We start from the raw sequence: 21,752 nt of genomic DNA on the forward strand, positions 1-21,752 counted from the left end.
GTAGTAAACTCCGGCATACAGCCGACTGGAGGTACGTACATAAATGAATAAAACAAATTACATTGCTCGCACTGCAATGCCATTTGCATTGCAGCACGCGCAATGTAATTCATTTTCTTTTTTTATGTACTTATCTCCAGTCGGCCGTACGCCAGAGTTTACAACCCCCCACCCTGCCCCTCCCCATCGCGCTCAACTGCCGCGCAGCACTCCCACTATGAGCCGCTACTTTTCTCATCAGAGGACTGTAACTTGTGAGCCAAAGATAATTGTTTCTGAGCACAGAGTCAAAGGAACAGAAACTACCACTCCTTGCCTAATTGTAAGTAGCATTGAATGCCCTTGTGAACCAAGGCTTTCACAGGAACCAACAATGAACCAAAGGTTGAACTCAACTGCAGAGGACAGTTCCAATCTCACTATCGACAAGAAAAAAGAAACAAAAAAAGTAAAATCTTGACCAGGTCTAACCCGGCGTCTGCATCTTCTAATGCGGTCAGCCTGAAATTTTGATTTTGCCCCAGACCCTTGAGTTCAAGGTTCAGAAGCTACAGCTAAGAATGAAAAGCAGTGATTTACAAACTTTTAAACATTTTCTCAAGCTTTTTGAGGTGAAAAGCAGTGATTTATGAAAGACTTGCAAAAATACTAACTCTGGTTCTCTGTATCTGATTTTTGTTGTTTTGGTGGCTAATTGAAGACAAAAGTATACTTTTTTGTTATAGATAGGAGTGAGATTTGTATTTTGTTGTCTCTTACTTATGTACTTATAAGTTCTGTAACAGTTGTTTCCTTTGACTTAAGCCTGACTGCTCTGTGCCACAGCTACTAAGGACTATGCTAAGATTTCCTAACTGGATGTGATAAGGATTTGTGATATTATTACATAGTACTAACTAATAATCTACTTCCCTTTTCCCACAATACATTTTAGATTTTAGAGTACTCCAAGAATGTTCCCATAAAAAGCAGTATTAAATAGATTTCCAAGGTGGAAAATAGCAGTGACCCCCATCACTCCTTCACCCCATTAGAAAGATGGTTTACTGGGTAAGGAACAGAAAAAAAAATCTCTCTGGGAAAAAGTTACAGATACAAATGCAAGTTTGTGCTTATTTCTGTATGCAGAATTATCTACCTGGAGGAAATTCGGCATGTATTTTGTCATTTGGAGTACTCCAGGATATTTGAGTGTCGTACATTTTTGAAGTACTCCAGTAATCCATTATAAATCCCTAAAAAGTTGGAAATCTGCTTCAAATATTGAAATAACTCCTGATGCTGACATATTCCTGCCATTTTAAATTGTGGCTTTGTGAGTCATACCTGTGTTGTCATCCTTTTTTGGTCTAGGAACTCTAACAATGTCAGTTAAAATAGTTATTTCTCATAGAGTTCCAATACAATATGAATCTTAACAAATTGTAGGTGTAATGTGACTATTGCACTTTTTAATCTATGTGACTCATGTATTTCCTTATTGAAATAATTGTTTTCATTCTATGTATTGATTTATTATGAGCACCACGTTTATCGTTTTATGTTTTGGCATGTGTTTGAATGTTATAAAATATGCTTAAAAGGTGTTTAATTATTGGCAATGATATAGCTAGGCCCAAGACAAAGTATTTCCATGAATCCTTAATCTGCTAAATAAACAGCAGGAACTAAGATAAGATGGTGAGATCTTCTTTTAAAAAAAAAAAATCTTTTGCAGATTTAGCACCTCTGACAAAGTTAGAAATGTCTACCATTGTGATGGCTTTTGCCCATTGAAGTAACGTGTGCAGGTCAAGAGCAACTTAACAGGAACAAAATAGCATGAATAAAGTTCCTAGATGTCAAGTAAGATCCCAAAAGTGGGGATCAATGTCCAGGAGATTTTTGACAGCTCTGAAGAACATTTAAAAGACTTTCGTGCCTAGGATCACTCTGGTTTTTGTAGTGGTCAGGGACAGAAATAGGAGCTGGTGAAAATGGTAGCCTGACTACCTGCCCATTAGCACAAGGAATGTAAAATGTGTGTTCTCAGTGATAAGGCAAAGTCTGTGTCTTCCTTTGGAAAAACGGCCACTTGGTGCACTCCATATGAGTTGGAGAAATCAGAGGAAGGAAGATGGCCTGCCACTTCTATATAATAATAATAAAAACCATTTTTAAAGCGCTTGGTTACACCTATGACGGTGTGTCCCCGCGCTGTAATGCTACTACTCCCAGATGAGAAAGAAAGTACAAGGGTATTATTTATTTGGGGAAGAGATAAGTTTTTAAATATTGTCTAAATCTCGTTTCGGAGGGCTCCATACGAAGGTTTAGGGGAAGGCTATTCCAGTGTTTGCAAGCCAAGAAACGGAAGGAGCTACCTCCCATTCTGGTTTTGTGAACACGGGGAAGTTGGAATAACATCACTCCGGCGGATCTGAGATTTCGGGTGGGGCGGTGGATAGTAAGGAGTCTTTGCAGATAGTTGGGGCCTTTTCCCTGGGCAATACGATGGGCCATACAAAGTGCCTTAAATTTAATGCGCTCCACAATGGGGAGCCAATGAAGTTTACGCAAAGCTGTCTTACCGGATGCCCTGCGTGGGAGATTGAGTACCAAGCGGGCTGCGGCATTTTGGATACCCTGTAGCTGTTGAATGCCTTTTTTGCTCAAGCCAAGAAGAAGGGCATTACCATAATCCAAATGTGGCGTGACCAGGGCATGGATAAGTTTCTTCCTGGCACCGAAGGGGAGCAGATCGAGAACTTTACGGAGAGTTTTCAATATTCCGAAGCATTTTCCAGTAGTTTTATTAATTTGTTGCTTAAAGGAAAGCTCAGCATCGATCATAATTCCCAAATTTTTGACAGCCTCTGCTGGACGGGGGATTGGCCCCAATTCCGTAGGCCACCAGTCCTGCGACCAGGTGGAGGAGGCCTTACCGACCACCAGCAACTCCGTTTTATCGCCATTTAGGCGGAGGCAGTTGCTATTCATCCAACCTGCCACCGCCCGCATACAGTTGGAAAAATTAGCGGCTTCCTCAGGCTGGTTGTTGGCGAGTTGGATTATTAATTGGGTATCGTCAGCGTATGTGACGATATCCACACCATAGGATTCCACAATGTGTGCCAGAGGCTCCATATAAATATTGAACAGCGTGGGGCTCATACTTGAGCCTTGTGGAACTCCATGCCTCAACTTACGAGGGGATGATTTGTAAGGAGGGCAATGCACCTGAAAGTTCCTATTTTCCAAAAAGGATTTTATCCACTCCAGGGCTGGACCCTCTATTCCCATATCGGAGAGGCGTGACAGCAGCGTTGAGTGCAGCACGGTGTCAAATGCTGCACTAAGATCTAAAAGTACCAACGCTGCTGTCTGCCCCTCATCAACCAGTTGTCTCAGGCGTTCAGTGGAAAGGAGGACCGCGGATTCAGTTGAATATCCTGCTCTGAATCCAGACTGGGTAGGGTGAAGCCGGGAGTTCTCTTCGATAAAATTCATGAGTTGCTTATTTACAACCTTCTCTACAACTTTCCCGCAAAAAGGGAGATATGACTGGTTAGTCTTCTAATCTGAGATATTTCCTTCTTCAGCTATCTTCATTAGGACCCCTCTTGTGCACACTTGGGCTGTAAGAAAATCCTTCTCTAATTCATTGATGATTTGGTTTTGCGCTCCTTTTTCCCTATACTATATGTATATTCATACATGCTGTTTCTTGAATGTTCATCCCATTGCAGCATTGCTCAAAAATAAGAAGTATAGGGTGAAAACATGATAATTGAACATACATGCATCAATAAAATTGGTACTTGATTACAATTAAAATATAGTTGAAATGCCAGTTCCAATTTGGGAGCAGGGAATTTCAAGCTGAACTGGTGGGCATTATACACTGCACTGCTAATGGAAAATGAACCTGAATAGGATAGGTGAGAACTATTTGCATAGACATTTGAATGGGTTTGATTTCATTGAACTCATAAATTGTCTTGGTGGCAGGGTGACCCATTGAGTCAAAGTTCTCTATTTAGTCTCTCCTTTTAGCCAAGTCATAATTCAGGGAAAGTAATCCAAAGATTTAGAAAAAGGAAACTCAAAATGACAGGTGGCAACCAGATTGTATCCAATTGAATATATCAGAAAAACAATAAGATAAATGAATAAACAAAATCAGATGGATGAAGACACTCACACTCTAGTGTTCTCTTGAGCACTAACCTTGCTTTGAAATGGTTAATGTTTTTGCTTAGCTTGAGGGAAGAGAACACACAAGAAGCTTGATGATGAATTCCTGGCATTTACATTATTCATTTTTCCATTTGCAACTTACATAATGTTCTTCCAATTTGTTACCTGGTAGGTCAATTAATGTAGCCATGAATTCGTGCTGTCAGATTTATGAGGGCTAAACGTTGAGGTGACACCATCTGACCAACCTAAACACAGACGCTGCTCACTGCAGTAGCTTTACGAGCTGGATTGTTGTCACAAATGGAGGCATGCCTTCCCCCTTCATGCTTTATTTGTGGTTTGGGCACTGGACCAAGGCCACTAATGCTCTGCACCCTCTGAATGAGGAGACATGACTGGTCCAAACTAGGTAAATAAAGTGCTAATCTAATGGGGAAAATAAATAGTGGATGGCAGGGAAATGCCCCTGACGGGAGACACAGCGAACCGCCTGCTCCATCTTGCATGCAAACCCCATTTCCAGTTTTTGCCCTTCTGGTATCTATGGTGCATTCATAAAAAAACCAATGTGGTCTCTCCACTCTTGCGTCACTATTTTCTGTTCATGCTGGTAGGTTGTTTTGGACCCTTTTGATTAGTTGATGCAATGTACTTCACTATCAATTGGCACCTCAGGACATCACATGGTGGACAGAAAGGTTTGTTTGAAAATATAAAATTACTATCTACATAGCATCAATAAAGTGATCGCAAGGGTAAATCAAAAAGAATTCAGTGGGTCAGGCGCCAAACACACATCCTCTGAACACTGGCTGAATGCAGGACATTATACAGTGGCAACATTTATGCTGGATACTTTTTAAGATGTTAGGAGAAGTAATATTGGTCACCATTAGTTAAAATGTAATCACCTTACTAAGGCAATGGGGGGGTTCATTGTCAAGAATACAATTCAGAATTGATGATAGTCTCAGTCCTAGGTGATTTATACAGTTGATGCATGGCAGAGGCCTTGGGGTACTTGTTCTTCTCATCCTCTTTTCTGCAATCAATATAATTAATCACATGACTTTCATGTCCATATTAACTAATGCTGGAGTCAGAGGGTCAGCCGAACTGTGGTTAAATTATTTCTGAATGACTGACAACAACTGGCCACTTTCCTATCCTTTTTCTCTTTGCCAAGGAGGTCAAAATGTAGCGTCCCACAAGGCCATATTCTATTTCTTATTCTTTGTAATATGTGTGAGTGCCCTGTGGCCCATGTTCTCCATTGACTGGGTGCAAATGTTTTAATATACACTAATAATACCTACTTGATTGTCAGTCCTTCGCCTAATGCCTCTGGAATCAAGCTATCCTGGCTGAAGAGGACATTCTGTCCATCAATTGTGTGTCTTTTGCCTTCACCTAATGCCAGCTCGACAAATAAAAGAGAAATTTCTCTAGAAGAAAGACTCACTATCGCAAGTTGGTGGACGTCAGCCAGTTATTTGGAGTACAACTCTAGCACGGCAAAACTACTTCTAGTGTTACCCAATATCATTGTTGAAGTCCTCATCTGCCCCACAGTTATGGCCCAATGGATTTATATGGATTCTAATTTATGTTTAGCAATGCAAAGCCTTCTTCCAACTAACCTATCCTGCCATTTCTCTATAATAATCTTAGAGTTCCTGTAGTAAATGTTTTAATTCATCCCCCACAGGCTATTGCAAATCTATCTTAATTGCTGCTCCCAACAAGCTTATTTCACATCACAGTTCAGTTCAAAATCTTTATTTCGGTTAAAACAAACCATGAAAGAGTCATAGAAATAAATCAAAACAGTCTCTTAAAACAACCACCAAGGTCAAACAATATCAGTATCTGGAAAAGAACCATGGCATCAATACAATATCATCTCTAAAGGGAGGCAATTGTGTATAATTACAAGCGCACTATTACAGTCAATCCATCTTGGTTTGTGCAATGCGAGCATAAATGGGAGGAGAGAATACAATATTAAAGATTTAAGACAATAAATATAATTAATAATGTTAAAAAGTACCAGGTGCTGTTATTAATTGATGCTACTAACATTATAAAAACAATAAAATATTAAAATCATGTACAGTTTGAAGGGTATTACATCCATTGCATATTGGAAGCTGAAATGTATAGGTAATTCTTCAATGATAGACCCGCCACTCTACACTTGGTCTCGTTCCATCAGTTTAATTTGAGTGGTTAGTATCGTATCCTTACGGGACCAGCTATTACGACTACAATTTTAAGCCTCTTTTTTTTCGGACTATTGCCACCGCAAGGAAAAAACGGCTTAAGCTGAATACAATGGTCTGTGATGCATCACCTTTAAACACTCTTTTAGCTTCCTTAATGTGTCTGAAGCCTAAAAGGCGACAAATAGGCTTTAGCCACTTTTTCCTAATATGTTGATATGCCGGGCATAGGAATAAAACGTGAGCCTCGTCCTCCCTTGTGCCAATATCGCACAGTTCACAAGTATCTAGCAAGACATTCCCTGTAGAACCCTTATTACAAGCCCATCTTGATGTGTTAGATTTGATTTGTAGAATGCCATAGCGAAACTTTAAATACAGTGATTTTGCCATATTAGGCAAAATTTCATCCATGAAGCATTCAAATTTGATTCAACTTTCACATCAAGGAACTTGAGGGTGAGTGCTCCAATTTTTGGGTTTTGGAGTGTAAAGTTTAGGACGTATTCCCAAAACCTTTCCCGCAGCAGTTTTTTACAAGATAGAGTCAAGTCAAGTCAAAGTTATGTTTATTATGACCATAGTCTTTAAACAAGAGCAAGAGACAGTATCACAGATTTAAAATATTCACATAAAAACCATAAAACCATGTCAAATTGATCCAATATCAATTAAAACTCTTACACGCCTTTTTACGTTTATCAACGTCAATAAAAATTGCATCTGAGATAAAACTTATTATTACATTTAAAACACATTTCTTTCCTTTAGTTCAAGTATAATTCCCTTAATATAAAAGTTCAGACAATCAAGTAGGACATGTACCAGGTCTCCTTTGCATCCTAAACTACACCTGCAAACCCTTCCTGATCTAGCATTTTTGCTTTCAGATCTTTATTCATTAACCCTGGGTGGATCCCTATCCACAGCCTTAATATCTCCTGCCTGTAGCCGCGGTTGGGAAGGATGTCTAGATAGGGGAACCAATTTTCGTTTGACCAGGCATTCATCATATGTGCTACTGATTTCTTCTTCGCTAAGTATCCCATATCAGTGGTTCTGGATACTTCCTTCCCATTTAGTTTCAGCTCACTCTTAGTACATGATACTTTAAGCGTTTCCTGGAACACTTCTACCTTTAACCTTTTACAAATTTGCATCAATCTTTCCCTGCATGCTTTTGCCCATTTTAGGTCACTCTTTTGGATTTCTCTTCTGCACCATTGTGCTACTTTTTGTCCATCTGAATCTTCAAATCGAATCCAAAGTCTAATTAATGCCATTTGCGTTTGTATCTCCCAAGACTTTGTGCCTATTTCAGTTCTTTTAGCTTGGACCATAGACGATTGTGGGAGAGATAGAAGGCTTTTTAGGCATTTCCCCTCCACCAAGTCCCAAGCTCCCTTACCGCTCAAATGAAGGATTTCTTCTCCTTATAGGACTTGGGGGGGGGATCATTGCCTCAAAAGCTCTTAGCATAGGTCGATGTGATATTTCTCCGTAGTCCCTATTAAACATTTTTAGTCCGCATATTGAAGAGTGTGCTTTTGCTTTTTGTGATTCCAAATGGGTGCACCAGTTCAATGTCTTATCAAACCATATACCTAGGTATCGGTATTCGTTTACCGTCTCCAGTTTAAGCTCCCCTAGGTACCAATTAAACCTGCTTGTCTTTTTCCCAAAGCAAAGTATTTTTGTTTTATCTAGGTTAACTGTTAGGAATTTTCTAGCACAGTATGCATTGAAGGCGTTAAGCTTTCTTTGGAGGCCTCTCTCGCTCTGGTCCACTATTACCAGATCGTCTGCATAGAGTAAGCAGGGCACCTTGTTTCCATCCATTCTGGGACTTGCACTACCTTCAAACTCTAAATAGGCCGGGAGATCTGACAGGAATATAGAGAATAACTGTGGGGCCAGAACGCAACCCTGTCTTAGACCATTGTCAATGGGTATTTTTTTCGTCAGTGATCCCTCGGTGTCCTTAATGACTTGCGCCCAGTTTCCTCTATGTAGTTCCTTTATTTTGGTCAAAAGGTCATTGGGAATATTTACCTTCGTTAGAGTTTCCCATAGACAGACCCGATCGACTGAATCAAAGGCTGCTCGGAAGTCGACGAAACAACAGCATAACTTGCCATTTTGTTCCGTCGACTTCCTAGCCATAGCCCATAATGCAAATCCGTGATCAATCGTGGAGTGCCCCTCCCTAAATCCTCCCTGTTCTATGGGTACAATTTGGAACTCCTTTACCCATGTGTTTAATACAATTTTTGAGAAAACTTTCTCTCCTATGTCAAGGAGGTTAATCAATCGGTAATTTTGTGGTGCCTCCATACTTCCTTTCTTATGGATTGGCCTAATTATTGCGCCCTTCCAGTTAGGTGGCATTATGCCTTCAGTAAGTATTATATGGAACATCTGTGTAAAAAATCTTGCCCACCACTTTATTTCTGATTTCAATATTATTGCAGGAAGGTTGTCGGGTCCTGCCGCACGGGTTAGCTTCAGTTCTCTTATTGTATGCTCTACTTGTTTTTCTTTAAACTTAGATTTGAGATCTTCTGATATTTCTTGCCATTTTTCGGTATCTACATGATCTCTAGGAGCTCTTGCCCCGTACAGTTCCCTTATATACTCCTCCCATGCTGCCTCACTAACTACACATTTTAGTTCACCATCTTTTGGGCCAATTGCTGCCTTTACCAATTTCCAAAATTGTCTAAGGTTTTTTTCTTCAATTGCTTCTAACAGATTTAAGTAACATTTCTCTTAATATGTCCTTTTTGTATTGTCTGCCATTTTTTTAAATTCTCTTTTCAACTTGTTTATGTGTACCTGTCTCTCAAGTGTGAAGTTCTTTTTTTGCCTTCTTTGTGCTGCCCGTATCTCCCTTTTTTTAGCTTGGCACTCAGCGGAAAACAATTTTACTCGGCTGGGCGGTTTTACACTAGTATGTTTGTCCCTTTTTAATTCTATTCTTAGGCACTGGGCCACTTCTTCTAACTTTTCTATGAACCATTCCAAATTTTTATTCTCTAAGTTTCCGGGCTCAACTTTAATTTGCATGGCCTTCAGTTTCTCCTGATATTCCTCCGTCAGTCGTGTCATCACCCGCTTAGGGTACTCGACCTCCTGGGGGATCACTTTGTCTCTAGGCATTTTGCTTCCCCCAAATAATGTTAGGTGTAGTAGGTTATGATCGCTAACCTCTTTTTGTTCTATCCTAAATTCCCGAACTTGGGGGAAGTTCCAGGCTTGTAAAAACATGTAATCTATTGGGCAGTTCTGTAAGCCTAATTTAAAGGTCTTCCCTGCTGGGCGATCTGTCTTCAATCTACCATTCACACATTGGAAACCCCTACCTCCTAGGACATGTACTAATTCTGATTCCTGTTTTGAAATCTCCCCTGCTGGGAAGCTAGCAGGGTTTATTCCATACACCTCTAACAGTTCTCTATTCCAGAGGTCAGCCTTCTTTGGATCTAATTTGTGGTTAAAATCCCCCATTATTATCAGTATGCCCGATGCGTATTTTTCAAGTATAGTATCAACATCCTCCTTTAAATACCTCAACTCAATTTCGTACTCTGCTCTATTATACCACTGCATGTATACATTTATCACAGACAACATTTTGTATTTCATTTCCACTGTCAATAGTTCTATTCTGCATGCTTGGACCCATTTACATTTCGTTTTCAACGGTGTAACTTCTCTCAGAACTTTTGTTGAAACCAGTGTCATCAGTCCCCCCGAAGGGCGGCCAAAGCTTTTTTTCGTGGCCGGGTGACTTAATTGTAGGTATCCCTCAAAGATTGGGGTTTCGTCGCATGTCCAGGTCTCTTGTAGGCAGGCAATGTCCACATTATTTACTATTTCCTTTATATATTCTCGCTTTAGTTCATTGCCTAGCCCATTCACATTCCAGGTTATGAGACCTAGACTTTGCGGCACCCCCCGTCCTATTCTACCTCGCTCAAGCCACCCTCTTCTACCTCTTCCTCCGTGTAGCTCTCGTTAGCGACTCCCACAGGGATACTACATAGGGACCAGTTATCCCAAGAAGCTTCATTTCCTGTATTATCTATTACTATGTTCAAGCAACTATGGTTTCCTTCATTTTCTCTATATAGTTTCACTTGCCTCTTCCCTAGACCTGCATGATATTGTAAGAATGTATTATCTGTGGGGGCTATTACTTCCCTCTCTGAAATTATTTTTATTCCCTGTTGATTTATCTCACTTGTGGCTTTCAGTATTGCCTTTTTTACCAGGTCTGAGTGAAGTGACACTTTTGTTATTTCTTTTCCATTCCTATTCTCTACAAAACCAATTTGCCGAAGATCGTTTGTGCTGATCCCGCTCAGGCTACTACATTTGGCGAAGGCGGAAAGAATCTGTGCCCTATTTAGGGGGTTCATTTTTCTTTCCGACTTTCCCTTTTTCCATATCTGATCCAAATATACCCATTTATTGTTATCTACCCCTTGTACTTTCTTAGGGATTTCAAATTTTTGCTGTCTAGCCTTTGTTCTCCCTATCTCCCACCCTTTGCTTCCCGCACCGGATGGTACCTGTACCTGAAAGCTATCAAGTCTACGGCCACTATTGGGTTGTTCTGAGGCTATCCTTACTTTTTGCTTCGCAGTACGGGATGTTAAGAGTTTCTCTTTTACCTCATTGCTTCTCCCATTTTTGCTTGGTGCTGTCGGGGTCTTTGTCGATTTAGACTCCGATTGCAAGGGTCTATTCGGCACGTATATCGGGGCTGAGGGATTTAGACCTGACTGTGCCTCCCCCTCTATTAACTTCCCTTTTCTCTTAGCTGTTGGATTTGTTGCACGCTTCTTTCCAGCCCTGTTCCTGGTGGTGGCCACTGCATACACCCCTCTCCTTTTTACCAGCATTGGGCGTCTAGAGATATATACGTTATCTAATGCCTCAACGGATTTGTTTGTTATGCTCTGTTCTGTGGGGTGAGGTGTCCCTGCAAGGTTTACCACGATTGCTTCTGCCGGTTCATTCTCTGCTCTTTCATCCGTGGGTGATGTTGTAACTATTGGTCTTAACATATTTGGCATTTGGTTTTGTTTTTTATCTCCCCTAGTTCCTCTTCAATCTTTTTTAAGTACAGTTTCTGAGCTTTCATCACTACATTATTTGAAAGTGTTACTTCTAGGATTCCTTGTAATATCTTCTGTAACATCAATATTAGATCCACCAATGATGATGTGGGTGTTACGGAGAGGTCCGAATCCTGTGTGTTGTTTCTTTCTGGGTTTACATGCTGACTGGTTCTTTTGATGTCTTGCTGAGATTGGGGATTATGGGTATGTTGGTGCTGCAGAGGTTGGTCTGGCGCGCCCCCCCATACATAGCTCTGGCTCTGGCTTTCGTTCCCCCTTAACTCTTCATTTCCCTATGATTGTAGCGAGAACATTTTTGAGGATGATGAGAGACGAGGCGCTGATATGTGGAGATTTTGGCTCAAGAGCGTCAGGTTTATCGATATGGGGTCCTCCCTTCCTTCCTCTCTATCGGGGGTTTCTTCTTCAGGGAGTTCTTCCGTAACTTTACTTATCTGGCTCGGTACTGCTGCCCCTGTCTTTTCTCCGCCCTCCACGCCATCTTCCTCCATGTCTCCCTCTTGATCCAGGTTTATTACTGGCTCTATAGGTTTTGTAGTGTTTCCCTACAAAATCCTTTATAGATTTAGACACTGACATATTATCTTTCTATTTGGAGGTTGTTGGAATACAACCCCTTTTTGCCTGTTGGGCATTTTTAGTTGCTCTTTTGACTTTTCTTTTCTTACGTCGCCCCTTGCTGTTATCCATTATTGAGGCCTGGCTTTCCTGGCTCTCTTCCAGTGATATTGAGCCCTCCAAATGTTTGCTCTTCTCTGGTCCATCATCTGAGCGCAATTTCTGCCCTCTTTTCGGTGCCATTTCTTTAATTATGTTGCCTAGACTGTAGTACTGCTGTTGTTAATTTCTCAGTTTTTATTTAATATTAACTTTTTAACTTTAAAAAAATACTTAATTTCTTTCACTTACCTCTGTTGTGCCTTTTAACCACCAGCCTGCCTTGCCGCGCTCGTTGTCCTCTCTTATGGTGACTCCCCGGCTATACTTGCTCTCCTTGTACTTTGTAGGTTCTGCGGCCGGGACTATAGACTCTCACCTTCAGTCCTTGGCTCCTTGCTCATTCAGGTGCCACAGGTGTTCGTTTGGTCCTTTGGCCACTACTACTAAATAATCCAGATGCAGCCTGCCCCCCCCGCCTGCTACTGACCCGCTGTTGGCGTGCCTCTGCTGCTTACTGGCAGCGCCGTGCGGGAACCCCCTCTGTCTTACTTCAACGGGGGTGGGGGGTTTTGAGGCGGCTGGGTACTGTCTTTGACAGCCGGCAAACACGCTCACCGCGATTCTGTGCGTTCTGCCCGGCTGGTTATCGCGGGCACTGTTTGCCGGTATCCGTCGTCCCTTTCCCAGCTTGTGACCGGTGTTCTGCGGTGTTTTAGTGGTCCTGTCACCCTACCCAGCCCCGTGCTTCGTAATCTGCGCTTCTGCGTGGCTGTGGGGCTGGAGCGGGTCTTCGGGGGGTCTCGCGGTCGTATACGGGTGTTAACTACCCTCCTTCGGCGTCCTCGGTGTCTTCGCTCCTGGGTGCTTCACAGTGCTCACGATACACTGCACAGTGCTCCGTACTGCTCCGTAGACTCCTTAGGCTGCGCTCTGCGCTCGATTCTCCTGGTCTGGCTGGCTGCGGCTGTGGCGGGGCAAGGCGTGGCTAGGCTACAACAGAGGTCAAGACAAGACAAGATAGAGTCAAGGAATCGGGGTCTGTCCAATAATGGTATAATCCCAACTTTAGGAACCAGTTTTTGATGTGGATCAACCATGCCAACCGAGTCGTGTTCTTTATTTCCATAAGTTCTCTTAGTGCTTCTCTATAGTCCACTAATTCGTCCGTTGACCACAGGCGAATCCAATATAGCAATGGACGTAGAGTAGCATGGTCATCAGAGCGATGTATATTCAAGTCCCGAAGGAAAGGGATTAAGGGGGTGCAGCGTGGTACTGCTTGTAATTGTCTGAAGAAACTATTTTCATGTACTGAAAAAGCATCTTTGGCTGCATGGCCTCACAATTCCGCCCCATATAGTGTGGCGGATTGAGCTTTATATTTAAACAGCTCAATTGCGGGCGATACAGCTCTAGTATAACTATTCCTGTGCCTTCTGGCTATAGGTGCCAGGTTTTGTGTTAAAATTAATTTAGATTTTTCAATTTGTGGCTTCCAGTTCATTTTTGTATGAAGTGTAATACCCAAATATTTAAAACTGTGCACATGCTCGATCATTTCGTTATTAACAGTAATTACTTTGTTAAAACCCTTGTGGGGACTAATTGTCATAAACTTTGTTTTAGACAAATAAATTTCAAGCTTCTTGTCTATGCAATAAGATTGGAAATTATTAAGCAGGTTCTGTTATCCTCTTGGCGTCTGGGAGATTAAAATGGTATCGTCTGCAAATAGCAGAGCTGGTACAGCTTGGCCGCCCAACTTGGGAGAGTCATGCTCGCAGCCCAGGAGGGTGTCCGGTATGTCGTTTACATACAGAGAAAAAAGAGTCGGCGCCAGCACACATCCTTGCCTGACGCCTCTCTTTATATCTATGCACTCCGTTAATTCTCCATTAGGACCCCACCTCACCCTTGCGTAATTATCCTCGTGTAGCCTAATAATTTGTTCAAGAATTTCCCCGGGGACACCCTGATTCCTTAATGATGTCCACAAATTTCCCCTGGGGACGAGATCAAAGGCTGCTCTGAGGTCCACAAAAGCCACGTAAAGGTGAGAGTTCGTAATTTAATATATTGCCATGTTAAGCATAAAAATCTAAAAACTTGATCGACAGTGCTAATTTTCCCTCTAAAACCAGCCTGGTATTTAGTTAAAATAGAATTTTCCTCAATCCACGCATTTAGCTTGCTTAGCACTTGGCGAGCAAAAACCTTTTGGATGACATCTATCAGACTGATATGTCTGTAATGCGCTGGGTTAAGTCTGTCTCCCTTTTTAAAGATAGTCACAATTTTGGCGCCCCGCCAGGTCTCAGAATTTGTGGCACCTCTCGCAATTTTGTTGCTGAGAAGGTTGATGTACGGGGCCCACAGCATGTTCTCATGTTTCCAAAGGTCCCCAGGTATTTTATCTGGACCTGGTGCTTTCCCCGATTTGATTGCATTGAAGGCTGTTATGGTATCAATCAAACTAAATGATAAGGGTGTTGTACTTAAATTTGGTTCTATATCTTCTTCAATACACCTTTGCTCATTTCCACCGCATGAATATAATGCGGAGAAGTGTTTAACCCAAACATTTGCCTTTGGGAACAAGTCCCTGGACGGTGTCCCTTCTTTCTTTCCCCTAGCTAGAAGACCCTAGAACATGGACTGGTCTTTTAATTAGCATGCTTCCAATAATTCAGACCAGACTTTTTCGTCCCAGCCCTTTTTTGCCAATATCATTGTTTTTTTATATAGCTTCCTTTTTTCTCTAACAGTTGCTATATGTTTCTTTTTACAGCTGTTATTAGTTCCACTTTGGCCTGGCGGCATGCTTTATCATACCATATTCCATCCTTCGGGGGAATACTTTGCCCAGAGCGTGCCCGTTTAGTTGCTTTGGTAAGTATCTCACTAAGCTCCGGTATCAATTTTCCATGCACCTCTGTTAGGGAGGTGCTCTTAATATTACCATCAGCTAGCGGGGACATGAGCTTTACATAAAGCTCATAGATTTTCTTGGTAATACAACCATTTTCCATGACTACAGGCCATTTCAAGGTCCTACGGTTGTTAGACTCTAAGGGGTCAGAGCTCATGTTGTAGGTTTGGGGTATCACTTCTGTGCATAGCATGAATAATGATCTTGAAAGGGTCAAAGAGAGAGGATAGTCATCGCTCTCTATACGATCTTCCACCGCCAGATCTAAAGTCATCGACCATAGACTTATTGAGACCATTATATAGTCCAAATGACTAGCACAACAACCCCGTCTAAAAGTGGGTTTGCTCGGGCAATCCGACGGCAAGCGTCCGTTACAAGGGCGCAGGCCGTGTTCCACTGTTAGTCTTAATAATTGCAAAGCCCCTCTTGTGCAAGCTACTGTTGGGCTGGCCTCGACACCTGGGATGTTATTGGAATTGTCTTCCAACTCAAAGGCATTTTCTAAGCCTATTATGGATTCAAACTTCCTATTGAAGTCACCTCCTATGATGATCATAGTTTTATGATCGAGACTAGAAATAATATTGTCTAGCTGAGCTATAGTCTCTGATTCCTTGTTTGATGATAAGGGTCTGTTATAGATGTTAAGGATGCAGACCTCCCTACCCTTAGCGTCATTAAACTTTATGGATAATATCAGGACTATTGCAATCCATTTGATTGTAGTCATTTCCCAATGTGATCTTTGCCCAAATTATCAGACCACCAAAGGGTCTTCCTTTATTTGGATTGATTGCAGGTATATGGAAGGATCTATAACCTATTTTAAAATAGTTATCCACCCCCCATGTTTCCTGAAACAGAATAATATCCCCATTTTCCATGTAATCGTGCCATGCGGGGTCACTCAGATTTTTCCTCATGCCTGCAATATTCAAAGACATTAGTTTGACCTCAGCTTGGGCCCTACTGCCCAGTGTATTATGTTCCGTATTTGTAACACCTTCGATCGTCACTATTAAGGGATTAGTATTTCCTAATTGTTCGAGCTCAGTCGGATTGGGGCCTTCAGGAATAATTCGAAGGTTGTTGGGCTTATCCCCCATCCCCTTTGTGGCTGCAACCTTATATCAGCTAAATTCCTTCCTTCATTTTCTCCCATTCAATCAACCTCCTCTAACCCGTATAGTCCAGCAAAGCGGTTTTTAATGGCTAGTAGAAAGTTAGTGTTTAAATCACCCATCATCTCTTCTTGCATCATGGAATGGCGGGCCAATGCTAGCATAGACCCCAGATTGTAAAAATAGGTAAGGTCTTGTGTACCAATTCCACTCCTGTCCATGTGATATTGTTCATTACAGATGAGTCTCGCTACATGCCTATCCCTAAAGTTTACAATAATTGCATCCCCACATATATCTTTTGGTCTTCTGCCTACCCAATTGACCCTTCTGACAAGCAGGACTTCTCCATTCATATATCTAGGAAGCGGCCTATTCCTGTTTAGCCAGAATGCCACTTTGTTTTTTAATTCTTGGTGGGATTCAAGTTTTTCACTCTTTAATTCAGGAACACCAGTGAGAACTACTACATATGGTAATGACTCTGGTGGTAAGTCAACAGTAGCCAGTGGGGTTTTCAGGCTGCTGTCATAGCTGTCTTTCATTTTGGCTGCACTTTTGGAACTAGTACCCTTCCCCATCTCACGTTTGCTTGCACTAATGGTGGGGCTTTGTGCACTTTTACCGGGAGCCGTTTTTGTCTGTTTGTTATTTTTAGAGCCATTTTGCGTCCTATTCTCTGATGTTTGCACAACGGCTTCACTAGTTACAGCTCCTGGTGCCACTGCAGATTCCCTAAGAGGGACCATGCCATTCTCCAATCTCCCTCTGGCTTCAGATTTTATCAGATTTTTTAAAGAGAAAAAATTATCTAAAGTTGACTGTTCAAATCTCTCCAACATTTCATTTACCACTTTTATCCTCTCAAGGAGGGGGAGAATCAAAGATCTTACAACATGCTCTATATGGGCAATTGGTCCTCCAACTTCCTGAGAGGTGGAGATAGAATTTGTTTCCCCTCTATCATTTGGAGTTATTTGAATATCACCCAGTAGGTCGACATCTGGCAGTAATGAGGTCCTGCTTACAGATGGCCCTTGCTTCGGATTTATAAGATCGGTAGTTTTGGGTGTTTTGGGATTTCTCTCTTTCTGTGTGGACTCCATCCTTTTCCTCTTTATAGTTCCTCCGATATTAGCCCGTGTCTGTGAATAAGATGTTAGAGTTTTGCGGGGGCCGTCTTTTGCAGGAAGCCGCTCCACTAAAACAGTTCCATCAGAGCTTAATCGGCTCGCTTCCTCATTAATTAATAAGGTGATAGGCCTGTCTAGCACATTAGGGGAGGTGGCTTGCATTAGGGGCCCCAGGGACGAATGTCTGATATACATAGGTTCCTGTGAGAGACGCCCTTCGGTAGCAGCAATTTCATACTTGAGGACTGATGCCACACGGGTAATGAATTGATCCAGCGTACCACTCACTGATCCTCCCACCCCTGTTTTCTTCCCCTTTGGCATTATTGCAATCGCCCCAACAATGTTCACTATCCACAACAACGGTTAACAAATTACAGTCAAATGAAGATCGGACTAAAATGGCTTACAGTTCTACAAATGTTAGAGGGGTGACCCAGCCCAGCCCTGTCCTGCCTTGGACGGCCCGCCCTTTGCCCGGGCTTAGCCCAGCACTGCCCGCGCGCGGACCCGCGATGCGGGGGCTGTCCGATATTTGGAGTGCCTCCAGACATGCAGGTGACGTTGGCGGCTTCCGCCACGAGGGAGCCTGGAGGTTAGAGTCCTCCTCCATGTGGCCGCGAAGCTTGTGAAGGCGGCGGCGGGAGGACAGGGTAAGTACACCATATAAAAGGAGAATTCATATTTCAAATGTAAACATTATTCTAATCACATTCTTAATGTCAATCTCAATTGTATAGCGTGTAAAAACATGTCTATACACTTATCGCTCTGACACAGGTAGCTACTGTGTTGAATTGTAACATCAACTTAGATGCATTACTAACAATTGTATATTAGTGCCTAAATCTCAAATTAAGAGGCAAATTTGAGATTTAGGCACTAATATACAATTGTTAGTAATGCATCTAAGTTGATGTTACAATTCAACACAGTAGCTACCTGTGTCAGAGCGATAAGTGTATAGACATGTTTTTACACGCTATACAATTGAGATTGACATTAAGAATGTGATTAGAATAATGTTTACATTTGAAATATGAATTCTCCTTTTATATGGTGAATATGTTACTTGTTTTCTTGTTTTGTTTTGTTATAAATGTAATTTTGCATGCTAAGGTGTTATGAAAAAGATCAATTAGATAAAATTGGTAACTGAAAACATTTTTGTTTCAGATTACACTTTTTAATATACAGATTTCATTTGTCATCAGTCCTGAAGATGGTCTCGCTAAGCATCCTGTAGGAGACCGAAACGTTGACCTCCGCCTCATCCTTTCTGTTTTTTCATTATGCTTTTGGGATAGGCGTTAATAGGTTCTGTTGAGTTGGTTGTGAATACATTGAGTGTCAACCTGCAGTCCTATTTCATTTTCTGTATATCAGATGATTTGTTTTAAACTTTTGATAAATTTCTTTTTTCTATACACCTGGCTTGTGTTTATGTTTGTCATTTATGTAGTTTTATTTGTTTGATTTAAATTCTATTTAGTTGAATTGAATTCTGATGGGGATGATTAACTTATCCTTGCAAATCACATTGAAAGTGTTAAAATCTGTGTAAACGAATTCCCTTGAAGGCACTCTTACCCTTTCACTTAATTACCCAAGCCCTCAAGGGTAGTCTGGGTCGCTCACTTTTTTGTAAATCAGTCCGATATTTGAAGCGCCTCCGGGCACGCAGGTGACGTTGGCGGCTTCCGCCGCGAGGGAGCCTGGAGGTTAGAGTCCTCCTCCCTGCGGCCGCGAAGCTTGTGAAGGCGGCGGCGGGAGGACAGGGTAAGTGCAGGAGCTAGGTCCGGGAGCTGGGAAAGAGCGTCACAATGCCCCCAAAGGTGAAATGTTTTAATATACACTAATAATACCTAGTTGATTGTCAGTCCTTCACCTAATGCCACTGGAATCAAGCTATCCTGGCTGAAGAGGACATTCCGTCCATCAATTGTGTGTCTTTTGCCTATCACCTAATGCCAGCTCGACAAATGAAAGAGACATTTCTCTAGAAGAAAGACTCACTATCACAAGTTGGTAGACGTCAGCCAGTTACTTGAAGTACAACTCTAGCACGACAAAACTACTTCTAGTGTTACGCAATATCATTGTTGAAGTCCTCATGGGCCCCACAGTTATGGCCCCTCTCCCTTACACTTTAGTTTGAACCCAATGGATTTATATGGATTCTAATTTATGTTTAGCAATGCAAAACCTTCTTCCAACTGACCTATCCTGCCATTTCTCTATAATAATCTTTGAGTTCCTGTAGTAAATGTTTTAATTCATCCCCCATAGGCTATTGCAAATCTATCTTAATTGCTGCCCCAACAAGCTTATTTTACATCTTCATTTAATTCAAAACGCTGCAGCAGAGCTGCTCTGTGGCCTACATAAACATGATACAATCACACGCCAAGAAGAAATCTGCACTGGAAACACACACTCAATAGGATAATTTTTGAAACCTTAATCATGGTTCACAAAGCAATATTATACATCTGTCCGGAGCCTATAGCCCAACATTTCTCTAGATACCGGTCTACTAGGCATGATCAGATAAAGAGATCCCTTCAACAAATTCCATGGGTGTAGGTGTTTACTGATGGCATTCAGGCTTTCTCTATGCGAGCTACAAAAACTTGGAATGCTCTCCCACTCTAGCTTCAGAGGCAATCTTCAGTGTCACTTTTCAGAAAATGTCTGAAAACAAACCCTATCAAATAACAACTCACCTCCAGAAATGTATTGAATGACTGCAGTAGCCCAGAGAAACCTCTGTTGAATTATGCCCGTAATAAATAATCAAACCATAATTATGGTGCAATTTGATACCTATTGGTCCTGATTATGGTCTGGTTGGAATGCCAAACTGTGTTATATTTGCTACACCCAGTAATGAGCAGGTACTTTAAATACTTTATCCTTCATTCAATTTTCCATGTCAACCATGCTAAAAGTGAGATGGGGAAAACTGTATGGTATTTATAGGTACAAGCAGATTTTGGTGTAGCAAGCACAATAGTCCACATGTTCACCAAATAAACTCAGAAAAGTGCTATTAGTGCACCTAATACAATCTAAACCCTGTGAATTCAGATTTAATCAGTTGTCATCTGAATTGCCTATTCCTCCAACACGCTCATAATCATTGATTGAAAGACTTTTTGTTTAAACTTGCTGGTGAGGCTGGTGTCACTTACTTGCTTCACCGTGTGCGCTGAAGCCTGGGACCTCTTTCTTCGCTGGACCTACTCCCTGCGCTGGTGTACCCGCTCCCCCCCGTCGCCGCATCTTCGTAACAACTGTGCGGCCGCTGTGTGGGGGTGAGCTCGTGGGGCCAAAACTACATTCCCCAGCAGACCTTGGGGCCGGAAGCCGCACAACGGGAAAACGCGCCAGGAGGCGCACAAATAGCCGCATCACTCCCGGCGGAGCGGGAAAGACTTTTTGTTTAAACTTGCTGGTGAGGCTGGTGTCACTTACTTGCTTCACCGTGTGCGCTGAAGCCTGGGACCTCTTTCTTCGCCAGACCTACTCCCTGCGCTGGTGTGCCCGCTCCCCCCCCGCCGCCGCATCTCCGTAACAGCTGTGCGGCCGCTGTGCTCGTGGGGCCAAAACTACATTCCCCAGCAGACCTTGCGGCCGGAAGCCGCACACCGTAAAAATGCGCCAGAAGGCGCACAAGTAGCTGCATCACTCCCCGCGTCGCGGGAGCGCCCGGGCTAAGCCCGGGACAAGGACGGGACCGTTTGTGACCGTTAGTGTCCGGAAGAGGCCGGGTCGGGCCACCTCCCTTGGTCTTTGTGGCACGGGGGGAGGTTTGTGTTCTTTGAGTTTTTGGAGTAAGTGTTGAATATACTTTACGCTACAATCATTGATTAGTTGCCATCCATTGCGTGAACTACTTAATCACTCCAGTCAACATTGTATTTGTGTCCATAGCTCCCTTTGGTAATATACTAAATTTCCATTTGAGGGGCTACAAACGGGGAAACATAATTTCACGATGCCTGGTGTAGCATCTAAGCAAATGCCAGCCCCAAAACCTCCACTACCCAGCCTGACAGCAATAGATCGTATGCTTCAGAAAACGATTGGGGTGGTGGCCAACGCCATAGAACACACAGAACGCCGTCTCTCACTTCCTGCTGGGTTTCTTCCCCCCTCGCTACCTACAAATACATCCACAACAACCATTAATTCGCAGGATTCCCTACTGGCTCCATCTTTTGTTTCCCTCCCAGGGTTCCACCATGCCCCAACTACTCACAATAGTCCTCTCACCAGGGGCCACTTATCTCCAGAGTTCTTGCCCCCTCCAACTAGGTTATCTCTGACCCCCACTTCCTTTTTAAATGAGT

Source organism: Lissotriton helveticus, chromosome 10, assembly GCF_964261635.1.
Source record: "Lissotriton helveticus chromosome 10, aLisHel1.1, whole genome shotgun sequence".
NCBI classification, from domain to species: Eukaryota; Metazoa; Chordata; class Amphibia; order Caudata; family Salamandridae; genus Lissotriton; species Lissotriton helveticus.